This window comes from Lissotriton helveticus, chromosome 3_1, assembly GCF_964261635.1.
Source record: "Lissotriton helveticus chromosome 3_1, aLisHel1.1, whole genome shotgun sequence".
NCBI lineage: Eukaryota > Metazoa > Chordata > Amphibia > Caudata > Salamandridae > Lissotriton > Lissotriton helveticus.
In genome coordinates, this window is record NC_136061.1 from 1,905,585,097 (window position 1) to 1,905,608,297 (window position 23,201).

The following is a 23,201-nucleotide window of genomic DNA, read 5'->3' on the forward strand; positions in this document are numbered from 1 at the left end:
ACTAGCAAGAAACTAATTAAAATAATGTAGCAAGTTCTCCATTACCATGTGAAGTTGCTGGGTAGCTTCAAAAAGCTGGTAACCAAGTCTGACAAATGATTCCAGAGAAACATGTATCTGGTCTAATATTTAGATAACCAATAAAAGCAATTGCTATAAATGGAATCAATTGCCATAACGAGTATAGGAACTGCATACCAGTTATCCAAATAATTTTGTGAAAGCTTTCTATAATATCATTAGCTCATCAAACATGTCAGAATTTGGGTTATTGGTTGAAGGGGGTGGAAGCTCCACTCAGACAACAAATTCAATTCTTGTTAAGGGGAACCACAAAAGTCCCTAACTTAACCTGTGCTTAACCCTCTGGCAGAGCAGCCAGACTTCACTTATAGGGCATCTGTAAAGTATTTATGCAGTGCTCAAACAGTAATAAACTGAAAGCACAACACAAGAAAAGTCCCAAACCTTTTTGGAAATATAGAGTAAATTGTAATAAATGAACTGATACTAGAACAATACAAGTCCAATCAATAGAACCAGAGGTATGTAATTTTAAAGGTTCAGGTAAATATGACATCAAAAAGCATAGCAGGCCACTTGCAGTCATCTGGTCATGCTAGAACGGGGGAAAGTCACAAGTTTAGGCTGACTACGAATGAGCGAGGGCCTGTACAGGAAGCAGGTTAGACCAGCTGAAAAAGTTACCTTCTTGAAGTCCAGCAAAGAGTTCCTTTTCAGTGGAGGAGGCTGAGGGGAGTAGGGAGAGGGTTGTGGATGGTCATCGCTGTAGTGTGAAGAGCTGGCTAGGTGGTGCGGGCTCTCACCGCTGTAGGGTGAAGAGCCGGTCAGTCGTTGCTGGAGCATTGCGTTGATGGTCAATACGGGCAGTCGTCGCTGTAGTGCTAAGTGCAGATCTTGCTTTGCCTGTTGTTGCAGGTGGCGCTGAAGCATGAAGAGTCGGGTTAACTGGATCATCATGTTGGCGGTAGTCTAGGGCTACGGAGTCTTGGCACGAACTGGACTGTTCGCAGCTGCAAAGAGCCCATTACTTCAGGTTTTCACCCTTCGTCACTGTAGGAGCTCAACATTCAAGGGACCAGGACCTGTGGCGGCATCTCTTGGGGATCAGGAACTCACTTCAGCAGAGGCCAACAGGGCTCAGGCAGGTCCAGTTGTGTGCAGGTCATGTACAGCAGGTGAGAGGTTGCAGAGGGGCTTCTGGAGCTTGTTGTGTCCCTGTAGCCCAGACATGGGTTCAGCCACCTGACCCTCGGTGTAACTTGTGTTAGCCTGGGACGAAGGGAGCAGGTCCAGTCTTCTTTCTCAGAAAGCAGAGCAGTCCTCAAGCAGCAGGGCAGCCCTCCAGTAGCAGCAGGGCAGTCCTCTAGGGGGCAAGACAGGTCTCAAGCAGCAGGATTGTCCTCTGGGGAGCAAGGCTGTCCTTCTTCTGTACTGTCCATAGGTCCAGGAGTGTACTAAAGAGGTACTTTGAGGATTCAATATGTATACCTGGTGCCAGCCTTTGTGTGTGGGGGAACACCCTGTCCTACCACTACATCTGGTGCTGGAAAGTTCTTCCCTTTCCCTGTCGAGGGTCTGGGAAGTCTGGATTGGTGTCACATTGCTTATGTGTGTAGGTGGAAAGCCCTTTGAAGTGCAAGTGGGACAGGGCACATCTCTACCCCTAGCCATCCTGGCCCATCCTGCCCACACCTAGTACCCTATGTGTCACTGTCTTGGAAGAATACATAAACCCCAAGAGCAGAGCCATTCACAGCCAAGTGACACAGGACACCACCAGAATGCACAAATGGATATGACAAGAAAAGGCTAACTTTCTAGAAGTTATAAAAGAGACAGAGCCACCCAATTATCCCGCGAGGACTGGGTACAATATTGACAAATCTACATAAGTGTCCTCTAAGGAATTATTTCTCAATTATTTCTTATTTATAAATAGTCACAGCAAGTGAACATATGTTAAACAGTACATGGGATTCTTCTCAAATATCATTATTTATTCTGATCAAAATTCAGTATGGCAACAACAATACTACTAACATTTCAAATCTTATTGTAAGTAGTATAAAACATCTTTTACTTCATTTGTATGGACAAATAAAATACCATACATCACAGATTTTTCCAAAGAACATATGACCGTTTCAAAATAACACAAAGGTTCATTTGTAAGCAAATCGATGTTTAAGGGTCGACGTTTCGGTCCAATATTGGTTTATGAATTCCCCAGGACCATCTTCAGGACGAAAACGTTGCACATCCCTAACACTTCCAGCCGGAAGTTCCAATTAGCCAAGTGGACCTCAATGTCCAGACATCTAAAAATATCTCTTTTAGAGCCGATGTTCTCAATCGTCGACCAAACTCAGTTCAGAATTATCAATTATCCACGTCTGTGTATCCTGCTAGCTAGCTAGCTAGCTGTTCCAATAGATGGCGTTTCTCCGATCCGATTCAGACGAAGAATATCGGTCAGACTTTGGCGGCAGCAGTTACCTTCTCTAGTGTACAACTCAGGATACACATATTATCTGGGGTCACTATAGTTGCCCATAAGGAACCCTTCTCCTCATCTGTGGACCCCATCTGTGAAGCTCCTGACCATAAATTGTTCACAGATTCATCCCACTAGACAGGCTCATGAGGTCCATTTCATCCCTTGGGCCAGCCTTCTGTTCCCCACCCAGTGAAAGCTACCAATAAAGACAACAACCAACAGAGGCCACTGACAGCTGTCAGAGCAAGAGCCAGACCACGTGCCCCTCATTGCCTGGAGGAGGCCCTATGCAGGGGCTGTGGGCAGGCCTCACTTCCATCCTTGGAGCTGGCAAGGAGTCCCCTACTTGCTCCTGAGATTTCCCAGACATCTGAGGTTTGTAGGGAAGAGGGGCACCTGCCCTGAGTGTTAGGCACCCGACTTCACTGTCCTGCCCACCAGTCTAGGGACTGGTATCCTGAGACTGGCCACTCAGCCTAGATTCTGTACCTGAGACTACACAGGTCCCTGGCAAGGCAGGACTTTCATGAGGAACCACCACACCCCTCAATATAGTAGCACACTATTTGTGTCATGCAGATGTCTGTCTGGTGCATGTCTCAAGCCTTCTATCTCTATGACAGCGCATGAAGCACCCCAGGTTAGAAGTGGCCTCACCAGGTTCAGTCGTGGATTGCTCTGTCCTCAGAGATGAAAACCCCTGATCCACTGGACCTACCTTTGTGGACTGTTTCCACCTCTTGCCCCATCATCTGGAAGTCCATACTCTCCTGTTAGGAGTAGTGCCCCCAAGAAAGCTTAGCTTTCAGGGTGCATAGGTGGCCCCCTTCCCAGCTCCTCTAACACAGGTGGCTTATTTTCCAAAATGCAGTCAAAGGGCATCTAGGGACTAACTATTACCTTCCTTTGGCTCACCACCCCACCCGATTCCAGGTAACCAGAGCCATAGGGCTGAAGAAGTCCTGCCCATAGGCCTGAGTTACCCTAAAAGCCTGTCTGGTGTACTACTAGGAGGAAACCAGTCTTTCCACCATCATGGTCTAACTGGCACGGGTATCCGTTAGGGCAGTGACAACTACCCCATTAACTCATTAACTGTGTCATGATCGAAGTGGTGACTCACACTTTTGGATCACACGTTTACATTTGGTGTTCACCTGCCAGCTGGCATACCAAGCAAACACAAGGAGCATGTTCTACCCTCTGCTCTTGGGGCCTTCCCCTAAAGCCACACTGGCCACGCCTGTAGAGTTCCAGCTAGGGGATGGTCTCTTGGTACAGACCTGGTCCCCTTGCTTGTGTCCCAATTGGGAGCAATCAGTACACCTAGATAGACAATGGGGTGCCTTGGGCCACTGCCTTTCAAAACCTCTCTCTTATTCTTAGATGGGCATGGGAATCTTTCTCCCCCACACTATTTTGGGACCTGTTTTCCTCAATGTGGACTTCCCTTCACTCTGTTGGGGGGAGCCTGATCCACCCTCCTCTAAGTCACTTCCAGGTACCTTTACGTAGATCCTGGTGCTAAGCCAAAGGTCGGCTTCCTTGGCAAGCTCCCTGGGGTCAGAGTGTGCTATTATGTCTTGGGGTAGCTCTGTAAAATAATGATTCAACATGAGCTGTCTTTAAACAGATTGTACTGCCCCTCATAAGGGTTTACCTCACTACTCTTCACCAAACCATCCAGTGCCTTACAAAAGTAGCCACAAAATCCACCTAAGACTAATGTGATTTTTTTTTACTGTCTCTGAATGTCAACCTATGCTGCTCAAGGGGTAGACCATACTTTCTGACAAGGGATTATTTCATGAGTAGGTACTTCATCCTGACACTCTTTCCTAGGAAAACAAGGAATACCTCCCCTCAGTGGGTATGTGCCTCCACAGGCTGACTCCCCAATCCTCCTCATACTTCATATGTCTCAAACCACATGTTTATGTCATCCCCCACTTCAAAATTAGGCAACAGATGCTTGGGTATGTGGACACTCCTGTCTCAATGAATACTGTGTGGTCACTGCCTGATTACTACTGGACTCAGTGATCTGCTGAATCTTCAAGTCCTGTTCCTTTAGACTCACCTAAGGAGCCCACAACATATTTTTCTTTTCTAAGGCTCCTACCCCCACATGCATCATTGTGACAATGTGCGAATTCTTATTTGCGAAAATTAGGGGAATCGCAAATAAGAATTCGCATAATGGGATGCATCAAATTTTTCGCATTTTCCTTGCGATTCGGTAAAAATCGCTATTTTTACCGATTCGCAAGGAAAATGCGATTCCTTATGTGCGAATTCGCATGGTGCGAATTCGGCAAGTGCGAAAATGCGCACATGATGAATACTGAAGTGATTGCAGTGTGCCTGCCTCTGAACCTAATTGTAACCACCTGTGGGCTACATTCAATTTGTATTTGGCAGTTTGGGGAGTGTGTTAGAAAGCTGCTGGAGAGGTTCCTTTTTTGTCTTGTGATTATGGATTCAAGCAATGAGGTTTTGGAGCAGCAGCCCAGGAAAAGGAAAGTTAAATTCAGTGAAAAAGAATTGGAGATATTAATTGAGGAAGTCACAGCTAGGCAGGAACAGCTTTTTGGAAAAAATTCTTTAAAAGTACCTGAGGCTTTTAAAAGAAAAATATGGATTACAATACAGTCAAAGGTCTATGCTGTAGGTGTTGCCCACAGAGACATCAGCAATCGCCAGAAGAGATGGTATGATTTGCGCAGCAGAGCCAAAGAGAGGATTGCGTCACGCATTAAATCAGCAAGGAGAACTGGTGGGGGTTCACCAAAAGACATACCAACTACCCCTTGGGAGGAACTAGTTGAAGGGACTTTACCTACTGAGGCAGTGCTTGGTGTGTTTGACATTGACACCTCTGAGCAGCCAGGACCAAGTCAAGGTAGTTGTTTTAAAATTTCTGTACAATGGTATTGACTGCATGACTTATTAATCACTTTGTAATGTGAAAAATGTGAAAAGAACATGTTTGTCCACAGTGTATTACAATAATGCTAAACTTTGCTTAAAAGAATGGCATCATGGGACATGTAGTTTTCACAACATTTCTTTATTGAAATCACAAAACAAGGTCCATTCAGATAGTATGTAGAGTCACTTTAACGTGTATTTGTCTGCAATGCGTCTATATATATGAATTTCATATGTTAACCTGTAAGAAAAACATAGGCAATGAGAGAAATTTCTATAACAGTTTACCTCAACTGTTTCAGTTGCAGATGCAGATTTGGATGCTGAATTCATTCAATTTGCAGAGTCATTTACACAAGATTTAATAAATAATGCTGGAAATAACTTAGACCCACCACCTTCACCCATAGTGGAGCCTCAAAGTCGAAGACGCAGACTGCGTCAACTGGTAGACACAGAATCTGAGGCAGAGGACAATGTAAACACTGCAGTCCCAAGTACAGCAGTGAATGCTGAGCCTGCACAAAGGGTCCCAGGCAGGCGTCGCAGACTGCAACAAATCTTCCGGCGTCGCAGACGTCCTTTCCAAAATCATGAAGCGATGGATGACATTGAAAATGGCAGTCTCATTGAGAGGAAGTTATTAAAAGTACAGCGCCTGCAAGGAAAGGATATAAGGGTTATCAAGGGTAAAATCACCAATATGGTCAAAGACATTAACATTATGAGTACAGCACTGGTCAAAATGGTCAATGTCTCCTCAGACAAAATGGAACGCATGACATCAGCAATAGAGACACTATGTCAAGCAATGCAGGGAAACCAGGGTGCAGTTTTACAAAGAGCAACAGTAGCAAATATGCATTCCAGAACAAGAGCCATGCACAGAATGTGCAATAACACATCTAAATTGATAGAAACTACTGTAGAAATTCAAAAGGATATGAGGAAATATTATGGTGAGCTGTCCTCTGGCATGAAGTCAATGCAAGGCCTCATTTCAGAGCACCATCAAGGGCCAAGTGCTATCTGTCATCCTGAGTCTGCAGTTACTGCATCTTCCACAAAAACTACAAATGTAACTATTAAAGCAGCTTCTGAAAGAAGAAGTGTCAGAAATGTTGCCAAAGATACCTTAAAACACCTTAATTCATACCCTGTACAGGTTAAAGCATTGGGGTTGAGAGGAAGGAAAAAATGAACAATATTTGAGAGTTGTTGAGAATTTTTGATTTAATTTCAATACATGACAAGATGAATACCTTTGATGATTAAAAGCAAATGAAAATTTTGTTTAAAAAAAGCAGATATGTTTGAAGAGAATGTGACATTACATTACTTTTGAATTGCAATAAAAAATTAAGTTACAGCAAAAGCATGTTTGTTCTGTGTATTACCTTTATTTAAAAGTAATGCTGAGTTATCTCTGCTCTCCTTCTCCTTCCCTCTGCTGCATCAGGACCATTGATTCTAGGTTGGGGTTGGTGAGGTTGGTTGTGGTTGTTTGGGATGTTGTCTTCAAATTCCAATCCAAGGCCTCTTTTCATGGCTACATTGTGCAGCATGGCACAAGTGGCAACAATTTTGCAACACACCTCAGGACGATATTGTAATGCACCTCCAGTTTTATGAAGTATACGGAATCTGGATTTCATTATTCCAAATGTCCTCTCAATCACATTTCTGGTAGAGATATGAGCTTGGTTATAATTCTGCTCTTTATGGGTTGTTGGATTGAGATAAGGAGTCAGGATAAATGTTCTCACACCATAAGCACTGTCACCTATGGAAAAGATTTAACCAATTTAGTTGATTACAAACATGTCATAATTTTCTTTGTCTGAAAACAATATCAACAACATGACATGATAACTTACCCAGTAAATATCCATCTCCAAAATGTCCTGCTTCCAACTTTGTGAATATGGCACTCTGTTTGAATATATAGGAGTCATGAGCACTTCCAGGGAAACTAGCAACTAGGTCTGTGATTATGGTTTTAGAATTACAAATGGCTTGAATGTTCAATGAATGATACAATTTCCTATTCCTAAAAATGTACTCATTTTGAGAAGGTGGGCATATGGGAATATGAGTACCATCTATGCAGCCTATGACATGAGGAAAATGAGCCATGTTATAGAAGTCCAACTTTGTCTGTAAAAGTTCCTGTTGAGTACTTGGAAACACTATGTAATGCCTGATCCTCAACAACATAGCATTAAAAAAATTTCTGAAAAACCTTGATAGGGAACTCTGTGACACCCCCCCAGCAATGGCAATCACACCTTGAATAGAACCAGAAGCCAGTAGATGTAGGCAACAAAGTACTTGAACATGAGTAGGAATGGCTTGTGTTCTAAGGGTGGGCCTCTGTAGTATAGGATCCAAATCAGCAATTAATTCCGGTATAGAATCTACATTTAACCTATACTTATCATAAATTTCTGCCTCAGTCTGCCCAAATAAATTTATGCGCACTCTAAATATCCTTTCACTCACTACTCTGCGCCTGAATGCAGCTCTCAATCTCCGCCTACGTGCCAAGACTATGACTGCAGCCATGGTGAAAGAAAATGTAATGGTCAGAGTGTCACTTATATACCAAGAGGTATCAAAATCACATGAGAGTTTGGTTTGGAAAAAAATAACACCAAGTCTGAGCTCTTCTTATTTTAGGAAATGCTATTTGCGATTTTTCAAGGAATCGCAAATAGCGTTTTTTCATGCATGCCATTTTTTCCATGCTAAATGTGATTCCTTACTGTTTGCGAATCATATGCGAATTCTAAATATGCGAATTTCACAGAACTGATGATTCATCCCAAAATTGCATTTTGCATTCGCAAACGGCCGAATTAAGCGATTCGCACCGTTTGCGAACACAAAACACAATGATGCATGTGGGGGCTAGAGCTTTTCTCTCCTTTGCAGCCAGTTCCAGTTTGACTAACTACAGCTGCAGGTCCCCCTCAGCCTGTCTGTCTGCCAACTGTTCAGGAGACAGGTTGTGAGAGGACGCAGTGCTTTCCACACTGGATCCAGCAGGGGACCCCACTTCTCTGGTTCTCTCTCTCTCCTCTAGTTCTGGAGCTGTTGTAAAGTTACCCCCACTCTTCTTCCTCCTCCTGTTATACAGTTCCTAGGAATCTAGTAGGACAGTGTATTAGGACAACAAAACTTCACAATATAGAGACTGAGGGCCTGATTATGAGTTTGGCGGTCTTGGAGCGGGCCGCCACGCAAGCTCCCCGCTTCAAGACCACCAAACTCGACCCCCCCACCAGCCAGATTATGAGTCATTTCATGGTCTGGTGGGAGGCGGTGCATTGCTCCTGCGGCGATATGGGGCCCCTTTACTTTCCTGACTGCCACACTTTTCATGGCAAGTGTGGAGGTCGGAAAATTCATAATATGCTGGCGGTGCCGCAGCAGCACCACCGTAATATTACTGCCCCAGACTACTACACCAGAGCCGAGGGATCCCCGGCAGTTGCAGCAGTCCCATGGCGGTCGGACCGCTGAAGTTGTAACACAGCAGTTGGACCGGGTAGCGTCCCTGCCACTGCAGGTTTGGCAGTCCTATGGACCTCCAAACTTGTAATTAGGCACTAAGTCTACTCATATGATTAGAAAATATTGATTAGGCTACCTCACAGTACCACCTCTAAACATTCTACCCGAGTGGAAAGAAGACCAGCGAGAACAGCAGTTCGCACTGCCCTCCACCACTCCACCACTTGTGGAATTCCACAGAGTTTTTTTAGTCACTTCACAGAGTTATGCAAAGCGAAACTGCGTAAACTACGCCCAGGCCTGATTTCAGCACGGACGCTGTTCAAATAACAAATCACCAGCCTTATCGTACTCTGCCAGAGGCGCAGAACAATACCTTTAGTTAGACTGGAGAGAAAGACTTGTTTACTATGAGCACAAAAATAAAACAAAGGTATCACATTCTAATATGTGTGACTCTGAAGCTAGTTGTTTAGACTACAGTACAACAATATCTACTAGGAATAAATAGGTATATGCCACTTGCTCGTATTAGGAGAAAACATGTGAGAAAAAGATGCTACGTTAAAAAGGAACGCTAAAAGGGAGATTAAATGTAATCTCTACAACACCCTCCCCTTGGTTGGATGAGACAACTTTATAAAAATAAGCAATAGAAATGAACATATGAAAAAAGCCTTGTGTTTCATCATAAAACTTTAACAGCATAAGCAGATGCAAAAAGTCATACAATACGCCTAATTTAAAAAATCACGCACATTTTTAAAACATGAATAAAACAATTTTTAAAAACCCATAAGCCAATTATAGAGTCTAGGAGGCATCTGAATTGAAGGACCGCATTTCTGAAATATCTTCCACATCCATTTCTAGAGTGTCATCAGGGCCCAGGAACCCGCATCCACAGAAAACACATCAAAAGAGACCTCAAGAGCAAGATTCAAGGGATGAAGAGGGTCATCACCAGCCCATTCAGCAGAGGCCAAAGGCAACATCACTAGAAGTGCAGCCTCAGTAGAGTATCCAGATGCATAGAAACCGGAAGTCGAGGAGCATCTGACACTGGCAAAAGTGACTTATAATAGGCATCCCTGCAGCGAGCATCATCACAGGAAAACAAAGCCGACTGTGTTTTCATCATTAACTGGAACAATGAAAAGTTCAGCACCTGAAGACCCCAGCCAGAGAGAAGAAAGATCAGGACTATTTTCTGCATGTAGATGAATTTCATGCATGGTAGGGAGATGAGGCAAGGAACTACCCAAAAACGCTCTGTGGCCTTCTATGGAGAACTGGCCACATGATGTACCTTGATCAAATCAATGGAAACTTCTTTCTGTTTACAACCAGCAAGGAGAGGCAAAATTACAGTTCAAGTACCTTGGACAGCAAGGACAGGTACCGTTTCATGGTGGGATGGGCCAAACTCCTTGTCTGCAATATTATCTCAGACTAGATCGCCAACTTTAGGAATCCAGCCAGAAAACACTGGTTGCTCCTTCATCAGTGACAGAACATTTGTAATTTCAAATCTCGGAAGTCTGGAAATTCCTGTAAGAAACTGAAACGTTCCTTGATGTTAAAGGATGATTGTGCTGCCACTGTGCCATGATTATCAAGATCTGGAACAAATATTTGAACCCAGAATAATACCTCTTATTGAGTCCGACCACTCAACAACCATCTAGGCAGATTATTTAACACTCTCTGGATACCATACAGGGATGGATCCAACTACAACCTGAATCTTATACTCTAGCTGTTCAGGACTGCTTTAAGTCACAGTTCTTCCGTTTCACTATTGAATTTTCCTCAGGATGATAGGGGGCAGAATGATGCACAGCAACACTCAGGTTGGCCATAGCATCATAGAATGCCTTAGAGGTGAAAGTCGGTTCCTAGTCCCAGTGGAATGCTGGCACTGCATATGTACCGATAAAGGATTGCAAATCTTTAATAAGAGTTCGAGCATCAGATGATCGATGTGGCCACAGCCATAGAAAAAGAGAAGAAGAATCAACAGCCACTAAGATATATTTAAAGGCCCCTTCCGTATGGAGTAGTCCGCAGCACATTGTAGTGGCTTAATTTACACTAAAAGTGGTGTCTGAGGTGGGTGTGCAACTATGGAACATTTTATTTGTTGACAAAAATCACAGCAAAGGACACATTTTTTAATCTGCTTATAAAGACCCTGCCACTAGTAGCTTATCTGTAGTAAAGAAACTTTAGCTACCACACTACGGAACTGCCCTCTACGCGGGAGCCCCAACCAAGCTCATCAAACGACTACAACGCATCCAAAACGCCTCGCACGACTGATCCTCGGCATACCACGCCACGGCCACATCACCCCCCACCTAAGGGACCTGCACTGGCTCCCCGTCAGCAAGAGGATATCCTTCAAGCTCCTCATCCACGCACACAAGGCACTCCATAAGACCGGCCCGGCCTACCTCAACAGACGGCTCTCCTTCTACATCCCCAACCGCCAGCTACGCTCCGCCGATCTCTCACTCACCACCGTCCTGCGCATCCGAAGAACAACCACCGGCGGGAGATCCTTCTCCCACCTCGCTGCCAAGACATGGAACACCCTCCCACTGAGCCTACGACAGACCCAAGACCTGCTGACCTTCAGGAGGATCTTCAAGACCAGGCTGTTCGATCAGTAGCACCCCCCCCCCCCAGCGCCTTGAGACCCTTGTGGGTATGTAGTGCGCTTTACAAATGACTGATTGATTGATTGATTGATTGACACCAGCACGGGCAGAAGCCAAACCCTTATGAGCAGCCATAATTAACTCTAACCTGCTGTCCTGGTTGGGTATCACTTGATCACCCACCCCGGGAATGCAGGCAAAGGAAACATTTTGAGGACTCAATGGATAAGAGTTTTTTACTGAAAAGCTTTTAAGTAGGGGCTTGCCACTAGACGAGGCATTGACCTCAGGCATAATGTCATTATCTATTCTTGTATTTGAGGAGTAACACAGCTAATAATACAATCTGGCAGCCTTGGCAGCTTCAACAGCAAATCTTTTCCCTGCAATGTGTACACCAACATGTTGATGACTCAATGTGTGGATCACATGAGCTGATGGAAAAGCATCTTTCAGTGCCGCCACCTTCCCTCAAAGAAGCTTATGAATGAAAGCATTATCTTTAGAATCTCTTAATCCTTTCAAGCACCAATAAGGCAAATTATCATTAAAGGACAGGATTCAGTAATAGGAATCACACACTATAAGAGCGGGGAATTCTGAATTCGTATTCTGCAATGCCAGAACCAAAGCTTTCAATTCAGCCAGCTGAGCGGCACAGTCACCCAAGGTTTCTGTATATGTTTTGTGTGCCTGCAGTACATCATCTTTCATGACTCACTTAACTGCAGAATACACAGCTGAATACTTTTATTGAGTACCAACCACAGGCTGGGCAGAGCCATGACCAGAATAGATTATGAGCGCATATTCATCTAGAGGCATAATTTCACTAGACACGGGGTAATTCTTCTCCAAACTGGAGGTATTCATTTGTTTTCAAATTAGGGGCAAAACATTATCTACATCAATGGCTATTAAGGAAGTGGCCCACTAGATCCACCTTGGATGTAAGGCTTTTGCAATAGGAATGCTAGCCTTGGTGATGGCCTCTAAGGCGGAACAGGAGACACCACAATTATGCGTTGCCCCTGAGCCAATAGATGTTACTTCAGCACAGCAGTCCAAACAGCTGTCAAAATTGTTTTAGGGAAAGCAAAACGCATCTCCACATTGGAGATGCGTTTTGCTTTCCCTATGAATGCTTTCCCTATGAATGCAACTCATAAGCAATTGCCACTGTTTCTCCATCATTGAATAAAACATATATGTAACTACTGGCACCCGCAATTGTGCTGATCACTAAATTAATAGTGTTAGCACGAGTATGTAAGTGTTTATAATTAAGCATGTCTGTTTGCAGGTTTCTTTGAATAGTAGTATACTCAATAGTCCAATGTTTACTAGCAAAATCAGGACAAATTACATTGTTCAACAGTTTAACCCTTTGTTCATAACTGTTATTATGGTTCTACTTAATTTTAGAGAAAGCCTGAAAGCGACGTAATCTTTTTAAGGTATTTTGTGCAAAAGAGTACATTTCTCTAAGAAATGTGGCATTATGGTCTTGCAGTCATTCATTAATTTGTATCCCAGAAACACGACACTGAGAAAGACAATTTTAGATTTAGAAAATTTACATTTATAGCCATGGTCAGCGAATCCCAGATGAACACGATCCACTCGGGCCAAATGCACGTTTAAATCATCAGCAATATCAACATAGGACAATGTTTCTGAGTCAATTTCTTGTAAAATTGACATCACTTAGGCAGCAAACACACCTGGACTGTTCCTATACCCTTGTGGGTGCCTGGAGAATCTTTGCTGGACTCCTAGCACTGAGAACGCATTCAAAGTATGGCTCTCAGGTGCTATCATTTGAGAGAAAAAGCCATTGGAAATATCCAATGTAGTTTTGTATTTTTTATTAACTATATTATTTTTCAAGCCTACGCTGTGCGAATTTTGTACAGCAAAGGTCCATGTGTGACTGTTCAAATGTCGATAGCATAAGACCATATGATCAGGTTCAAGCACAGGAAATAATAGATTATTCATAGGCGTCTCAATTACACCTTGATATTTTAACTGTGATAGAATTACCCAAATAGGGCATTTAACTTCATGTTTAATGGGGTATTGTGAGCGCACATGTGGCCTGGACCTTATAGGTATACCATGATAAGGGAGGTTTTATCCCAGCCCACTTGTAAATGTACAGGAATTTATATAGCGCAAATCACCGAGCGGTTTCTAAGCGCTTGCTTAGGGAACCCGTCCTGGTATTCCCCTGTGAGATAACCCCGGCAGGGTATCCGCAAGGTGAAAGCCAGGCATCCCGCCACGAGGGGCCGTTGTGGAGATTAAGCAAGCTATTGCCCAGAGTCGCAGAGTGTGAACCTGTGAATCGAGTAGGCACCGGAGCGAGAATTGTCGAGTCCATGGACATTTTAGGACTCAAGACCCCGGCGAGCCGGGTATTGAACCCTGGTCCCGGGCTGACCTCTGCTTCCAGGTCTGCCTCCACTAACCAGTGAGCCACACTTCTCCACTATGATTACAATATAAATCTGGGGCTTCCGCAAGTGCCCATTCTGCAGCACATGCTGCTTTAACTTACTCGTGAACAAGAACGGAAAAGGAAGGTATTCTTACATACTCCCAAAGTGGTACTTTTCTATTAAACTCTGGTGGTCAAACAACTTCAGTCGAGTGAATGTAGTATTCATTAGTTTAATTCTGCCAGAATATTATTTCAATAGTACGCAGTATGTCACCCTAAATTTGTTAATCCAAATCATAAAGTCTATTAGAAGGTCTTAGCCATTGATCTGGAGTTTCAACATTTACATAATCATTAGTCGGTCTCGCCACCAGAAACTGTTGAAGAGTCTGGTGAACTATTGTGACCTCAGCTGCACTGTTGAGAAGAGTTCTCGCCCACATCTTGTTCCAAAGAAGGTTTCTGAATATTTGTGGCATATTCAGCAGAAATTCCTGCCACTTACTTTTTTGCAAATTGTGCTTTTTGTTGTGGAAGTTTCTCTTTCTTTTTTATGATGACATCAGAGCACCGCTGTGAATCTGCCTTTGGTTTCACATACTCCTCCTACCTGTGATTTCCTCATCCTCTTCACTCTGACTGCTTGTCTGTAGCGTCCTGCAAGGAATGAGAAAAAAGCTCATCAGGATACTGTTACCTATCAGGATGTTTAATTGTATCGCGGTTATGGAGTTTGTTTTAAAAAAAAACATCTCTATTGAGCATTCTCATCCAGTAGGTCGCAGGTCAAGCCATGCCGAGGCAATTGCAAGTCTTAATATTGCCATTGCGATTGCAAGAAATAGTATGTATCCTACGCCATTTCCTCTTCAAGTACTCCTAGTAAAATTAATTTTGGGGTCAATAAGACTTCTATATTTAATTGACTATAACATTTTTTTAATTCATTCTTGACAGAATTTAATACAGGTATCAAACATGTGGACTATATTAGCGCAGGAAATTGCACACTGAGGACAATTATTTCCCCGGCCCATGCCCAATTGCAAAATTTCTAGCAGGTGTATAATATAACATAAAACAACTCTTAAAAAACGGCTTCGACATTAAAACAGTTTGAGATAGACTAAGAGCTTTTGCAAATTCGGCTTCTGAAATCGCAATCTTCTAACAGGTTTGGGTTATTCTGAATCAGGGTATAGCAGTACAGTCTCCGTATGCCCTACAATACCGAAGAGCTGACCATACCTTAAAAGCTCCCAGGAGGCACTTGATCTATAATTTTTTGTAATAACTAAATTCTACTTGTCTCCAAAGGCCCACTCTTCTTTCCTATTAACAATGCGAATATAGTGGGGATGGGTTGGGGAGAATCTTTTGATGATGGTTACGTCAGCAAAATACGGCTATATTGCAGCATGGTGGTCCAATAATCTAATTTAAGATTTGGAAGAGCCCACCCTCTTCTCTATTTTGGGAGAGATAAAAACCACAGCCCTCTTCTCGGTTTGGTGTAAGCCCGTAAAATCTAGAAAAAATAGTGTCCAATGCTTTTAGCTATTCATTCGAGGATTTCAGAGGCAGCAATATAAAAAATATAAAATTTTGGCGAAGAAGATCATTTTTATCAGAGTGCAGCGGCAGATCATCGTAAATTGCAAATTATTCAGCCTTGCTAGCTCTCTTCTAGTTTTGTCTAGCAGGGGCTCTAAGTTTTGATTTACAATTTTCTCAACATTAGAAAATATGCAGACACTGAGATATACTGCTTTTTCAACTACTCGTTTGTCTGCCAATAGAATATTATCATTAATAATGATTTGGGGGTTTTCTTTATTCAGCGAGAAGCCAGAGATGTTACCAATAAAAGAGGCTTCCACCTCTACTCCTTTGATAGCAACTTCTGGGTTGGGCATCATTACTGCGACTAGTGAGCAAAAAGGGTATGAAGTTCATCTGTGTTAAAAAGGCTGGAGAAGGGGGGGAAATACACAGGGTGTAGTGAGTCAGTGGAGACCACTACGTGTATGCAATTAAGGGGAGCTCCCCTTGTTGGAACTAGGGTTCTCACACACCCAGCAAGCTAGGTGTCATGTTTCATCATATGAGCCTGCCCCTATCTTACTTACAGACCAGGTGAGTCACAGTATTGTCCTGATGAATGCAGTTACCTAGACGCCATCATCCTTGTTTTACATGTACATTTCTTTGATATTTTAAATCACATAAGGCACTTGAAACTGTTATGACCGTATCTAGTTCACAGTCCCACACAGCATGATCCAGGGACTACATCAAGTGCACATGTCAATATGTTCTGTTCTTTTCATCCACCTGTTATCTTTACTTTACCCTTAGGTCAACAACCTGTGTTTTGGGTATGTAGAATGTTACTTACCTCTGTAGTGCAGATAGCGTTTCACTTGATCCTGAGGAAGTGACTTGATCTATAGGACTACAATGACACAAACGATGTTGATCACTTAAGAGCAGGGCATACACCACTAGACACATTGTTACTAGTCCTGTGCCCCTCTCACTCTTTTAGACTAGGCAGTTTACCTTCCCAATTAAGGTTTTTAGGACTAACTGACCTATTTTACATTCACTACACTTCAAATCTACACACACTAGGCCCCTCACCCCCACTGCACCTACCGGCAGGAACAAAAGATCCCCGACAAAGAGCCCTGATTTGGGTGCCCAACAGGTATTGCAGCGCCGACCTGACGAGGGGCAGGCACATATGATGAAGCATGACACCTAGCTTTCTGGGTGTGTGAGAGCCTTAGTGCCGACAACGGGAGCTCTCCTTAATTGCATGCACGTAGTGGTCTCCACTGACTCACTACACCCTGTCTATTTCCCCCCTTCTCCAGCCTTTTAACACAGAGGAACTTCAGACCCTTTTTGCTTACTAGTCCTTGTGGGATATGTATGCTGGACCTCGGTAAACAGGCACCCTGGTCCCTCCTTTTATTCAATATCATTACTGCAACATAATCTGCGTATGCCAGAATTTTACTTTTGTATCCCAGCGTTATTATTGGGGGAATTGCGATGTTTTGCGCTATTTATCTTATAAGCGCATCGATATACAGAGCAAACAAGAGTGGGGAACAAGGGCACCCCTGTTGAGTTTGCCGAGCAATCATCACCTGTCCTATCTCCGGAGATACAAACATTTGCTTGAGGTTTATAATATAAGGTTTTAATTCCTTGAATAAACCTTGGACCGATACTTGCTTGCATTGACTGCCTTAGACAGTGCCAGGAGACCCTGTTGAATTCCTTTTCCGCATCTAGTAGAATCAAGGCCATGGGTCTCCTGACACTTGCACCACATCAAAAAGCAAGATAAATTTCCTAATGTGGTCTGTAGTATCCCTCCCTGCAATAAATACATGTTGTTGGTTCGCCAACAATTTTGTTATGAGCTGGGCCAATCGAACAGCTTACACCTTAGAGTAGATTTTTGAATCTCCAATTATTAATGTTAAAGGGCAATATGAGCCTAATTATACCGATGGCTTATTCTTTTTAATAAAATACTACAATTTTGGCTATAGACCATAAGCCTGGCAGGTGCGCCGCTATATATATGATTAAATAGTGCGGTCATATGATCTTTCAATTAGAGAGCAAATATTCTATAAAATTCTGAGTGGGTTGCATCAACTCCTGCCGCTTTACCGGAGGGAAGACTGAAAATTTCAAGGAAAATGTCTTCCCATAACAGATCTCCTTCTAGAGATTCCCACTCATCTATAGATAATTTATTTGTGGGTACCATTTTGAGGAACTCTTCAGTCTGCCACGGCCTATCCCTAGTGTCTTCATATGTAGATTATGATAATATGCTTGGAATGCGTCTCTGATTTTACTTGAATCTGAGACTAACCTGAGAATGGTGTCCAGAACTTCTCTCCCTACTCATGCTCTTCTGCCTTGATCTGACAGCCAGATGGTGCCCAACTTGCTCACTACACTCACACATTGTTTCCTTCCAAGCAGTATACTTTTCTGCCACCCTGTTTGCAAATATCATCTCTATTGCTGCCCTAGCAGTTATTACCCCAATTTGGGTTTCTTTTATCTCCCCACCTTGTTGTAAAACCTTTATCAAGTTTTCTTCCGCAACCACTAAGCTGTCTGGTTTAACTTGTATAATTTGCCTCTCTTTCTTCCCCCGATTCAGTGAGAACCTAAATGTCTCCCCCCCTTAGGCAAGCCTTGAATGTTTCCCACACCATGCTCAAAGAAGCACTACTGCTATTCTCTTTAAAGAATATTGTGATCCACTCGCTAATATGCCTACAATAGTCTTCCTTGGCAAGCAGGACACACTCAAAACTCCATGTGTTTTGTATTTTCTCCTCTATTCCTCGTATTTTTAATACCAGTAGATTATGATCCGAGGGGTACCGCGGGTATCGTTCAATTTGTGATAAACTTACTTGACATAAAAAATAATCAAGATGGGAGTGTGTGGAATGGGGAGCAGAAAAATACATGTAGCCATGCTCCATCGTTTTCTTTCTGCACCATACATCAGTAAAGCCATGATTTTTGCACACCCTTTTAAGGGCTTGAAATACTTTGGGTTTTTGGCCAGTGTATTTTGGTTGTACCCCTATGTCCCAATTACTGGTGAGATTGATGTTAAATTCCCCACATAAAACTATAGGTAGGGGCTGATTAATTAATTCATAAGATATCTGGTTAATGGCAGAGGGGTCATTGAGTATGCTACCATAGATTGTACACAATGTAAATTTATTTTCACAGGGAGTATGACAAACTACAGCAACCCATTGATCCTGTGTATCAGCCCCTACTTGTGTAATTTTTAGCAAGATGCTTGGGGCCATAATAGCGACCCCCCACCCCCGAGTATGTGCCCCTTGTGAGGTCCCACATATAAGTCTCTAGCCCTAAGTGTTTAAAAAATCACATTGAGAAGCTTTGATATGTGTTTCTTGCAGACAAATAATGTCTGCTTTTAGGACCTGTAACCCTTTTGAAATTCTTGAACTTTCTTTGGGATCATTCAGACCACAAATGTTGATCGAGGCATCACTTCTCTATCGCCTATTCTCTTACTTTATAAAGAAGCCTTGGCTCCTGGCTCTTGACATTACAATAACAGCACACCAGAAGCTATTCTCCCTATTAATCAATATCCTGGTTCTTCGCGTTTTTCTCCTGAGTGTGGTATTCCCTCTACCCCCTCCCCCAACCCTTCCCAGCCCTACACACACCGGTGTGGACCCATCCCCATCCCTCCATGGCCTATCCCCAGTCCCCTTGCCCTTTCCCAACCAATGAGCAACCAGGCCTGGCCTGTGTGAAACCATCTGAGATATCAAACCCGGCTCCCAATCCCCCCCAACACTCCATTATGCATGTCTGTCAGTGAGAGTAAATCCATTAGCTCAACTTTTACGCCAGTTTTTTTAAATCATTTTTTTTATAATAAGACCTCCTTTTTTGTTTCCCCCCATTTTTAACGTTCTCAATCTAGTGGCTCACCTTCATTATTCCCTTTCCCAATTCGACTTGCTGCCTTTGATCCTAACTTTTAAATCAGGTCCCCCCCCCGCAACTCGTCTAGTTATTCCTGGGCCTGCACCTCGGAAAAAACCTTTCTGTGCGCCCTTAAAAGACCACCTTTAGTTTCTCTGGATTTTGTAGGTATTCTTCAGCACCTAGTTTCTGAAAAGGAGAAAACATTTGTCTTAAACGCCATCTTCACTCTACAGTGGCGTGGGCAAAGTGCGGCCGTGCAAAAAAAGAGACTCCCTCAAACTCTCTTTTCGTATTGGGATGTGCCAAATCGTAAATGCTATGTCTTAATAAAAAGGCACCCTTTAGGAATTTAACTATATAGCCTCAAGGGTTCCCACCTTCAACACCTTCTGGGATGCCCAACAGTCTCAAGTTATTTCTCCTCTGTTTGTTCTCCTGCTCCTCAAGTTTCCACATCATATCAGTAAGCTTAGGATCTTGGGAGATGCTCAAAGTTTTTAGTTTGGTGACCTCCATTTCAAAGGTTTCTGTACGTGCTACCACCATAGTGATCCTGTCAGAAATCTTGAAGCAGGTTTTACTTATTTTTCTGGCAGCTTGTCGAGCCCGACAGTTATCAATCCTGACTGCCTCCTGCATCTGCTTGATAGTGGCCAACATAACGGAAGGTGAGGGTTACATCACATTGCTAGATGCTGATCTTGATGTGGTACCTGTTGCTTTTGGCAGATATCCTGAGGTTGAACTCTCCCCCCCTTGCTGATCATATAGTTGGACTGAAAAGTAATCCCTTATAAGCCTGGGGGTATCTTTCTGGATTGTAATGTTTTTTTGGAAGACTCCAACTGGGGGGATCCAATCCGTGTTTTAGTTTTAGCTTTGTCTTTATGTTTATCCCAGCGCTTTTTAGGAGACTCAGGTATCTGCTTGGCAGTATCGGTATCATATTTGCCTTTAAGTTGTGGCTTATTAAGCCTGGTTCTCAAACTATCATGAACCATGGATGTATAGGTTACAGAAATTATTTCAGGGAGCTTGTGTTCCTGATTTACAGTGAGAACTAAAGCAAGTCGTTGGCATATCACCATAGAAGCTGCTTCCCCTTTGATATTAATTAAAATAATTGAGGACACAGTGGCAAAGTTGCCAATGAGTTTCATCTCTAAATCCAGGGCAAGGGCTGATCCATGTTCAACCTGAATCTATTTAAAGAATTCAAGGTAAAACTGCAATTGATGGAAAACCAGGAGTAATGGTGTAAATGGCAGCAAATACAGTACCCCATGTAGTTCACTCTTCAACAGGGGGTACCTTCCCAAGTGTAAGACACATAATGGAAATTCAAAATGTATCCTAGGATCGCGTATGGGAAACCACCACTTCAAGCTGATTTGTTTTTGTGCAATCCAAAATGAAAGCTCATCATGTTTGTTATAGATTTTACTCATAATGGCATTAATGGTGACCGGACTAATTGCAGGCACAGACAACTGCACCTGTCCAGCTTGAAGAGCCCTTGCAAGGGCAAGTAGTTAATGTACGCATAATATACTGCAACAGACATCGACACAGTCTAGCCAAATGCTTCAAAAGAGCAAGCGTTTCATGCTGGTTTAATGCTTTGGTGTGCTGATAAGGCCTATAGTCTGCTAAGACCGGACAGATTGGCCCTTCATTACTTAGAGGACCCAGTATTACAGTTTGAAATGTATGTGGGAGGGTGACTTGGAACCAATTATGATAGTCCTGGTAAATTAATGATATTTCTAAATATTCATAAGGTCTATATACTGATGGAACTTCAGCCTCAGTCTATGTATGCAATGTCTGTGAATTCACATCGACTGCAGAAAAATTACACAGGAATAAAAAACTTCCCATTTATAAGCTTTGTGTGCCTGAAGCACGAAGGGAACATCTCCACCGCAATTGGTGAGCCCATATCTAATCAAATGATTAGTGACAGCTTGTCTACAATTAACAGCAATAATAACTTCTTGCGCCATAATTAATTAATGGAATACAAAGAAAGGAAACGCGATCAAGGTTGATCAACCTACAGACATAATAAGTGCTTCCTATTAAAGTTGCGGAGTATAAACCCTTATCACCACAGATATCTCTGTATAAAGGTGATAAAGAACCTTGGGCACATGCTAGAAAACTACTCAAGAGGGCCATTAAATCAGTGCCAAATCTAAAAATGTTGATTGCACCATGTTATACGGTTCCTCTGGATCTAATAGGACTATGCATTGGGTCAACAAACCTTCACAAAATAGAGACTTAGGGGCCCATTATGATGTCGGGCAGATTGCCTCCGCCAGGCTGGCGGTGGCCACCGCCGGCCTGGCGGAGGCAATCCGCCCGACATCCTTACCCGCATTCCCCCCACCATATTAGTATGGCGGGGGGGACTGCGGCGGACAGAAAGACCGTCCTACGCTTTTCCGCCCCGGTCGCCTTGCGACCGCGGCGGAAAGGGAATAATATGGTGGCGGAAAGGCAGGCGGTGTTTGCTGCGGGGGGCCCCCTGCGGGCGCCCCTGGTGTAGGCAGAGGTGGGGGAGGACTGGGGGGGGTACCTATGGTACCCCCCACATTTGCATATGCAAAGTGGCAGGCACCGCGCGGTGCCTGCCGCTTTGCATATGCAAATGTGAAAAAGCATTTTTAGCATTGTGGCGGGCGGTGCAGAGTGCACCGCCCGCCACAATGCTAAAACTACAGGATGTGCCCGCCACTGTGGCGGGCACATCCTAATTCCCCCCACGGGACCCCCGCCCTTATGGCGGGCGGTCCCGTTCTACGATAGGGTGGCGGGCGGACAATGTCCGCCCATCATTCTAATGGGGCCCTAAGTCTACTCATATCATCAGTAAATGTTGGTTCGGCCATCTCACAGTACCACATCTAAACTTCTAACCTGCCACAGTTATAGATGATGTCGGCAACCTTGACCATGACCACTCTGTTTGCCAAGGAATCCGTGGAAACAGATCTAGCCCTTTCGTTTGTCACTTTTGCATGCCCAAGGTGTCAGAAAGAAAAGATATGAGAATACATTTACAAATGTTAATTGAAAAGATCTAATCCTTGATAAGAAAACATGAGTTGCGATTATTGGACATATGGGTCTCATCATTGATATGAGCATTATTAGAATGGTGAAAAATAAGAACAATTCCACCTTGATAATTGTTCCTAATGTTACTCCTATCTGTCAGTAATACTTTATAATATCGGGAGTACCCTTCTGACAGACCTATTGGAATGATCTAACTCCATACCTTGGTATACGGTGTCAGAAAGCTGGTCTCAGTGCATTAACGAATGCACCCCGTCTGAGTGTGCTGGCCTGCACACTTGTCTTGAACAGCTACCTTCCTCCTCAGAATGAAGGTCAGGCCTGTAGAGCTGCATCTCAGTCACAGCTAACTCCGGCGTGAAGTGCCTCTCACAAAATTCATCATAGACACTGTTTAAATAATAAAACACCAACCTTATTTTACTGCGTCAGAGGTGCAGAACATCATCCTTAGTTAGTCTGGAGAGAAATAGCTGTCCCAAAAGAGCACAAAATAAAACAAGGGCAT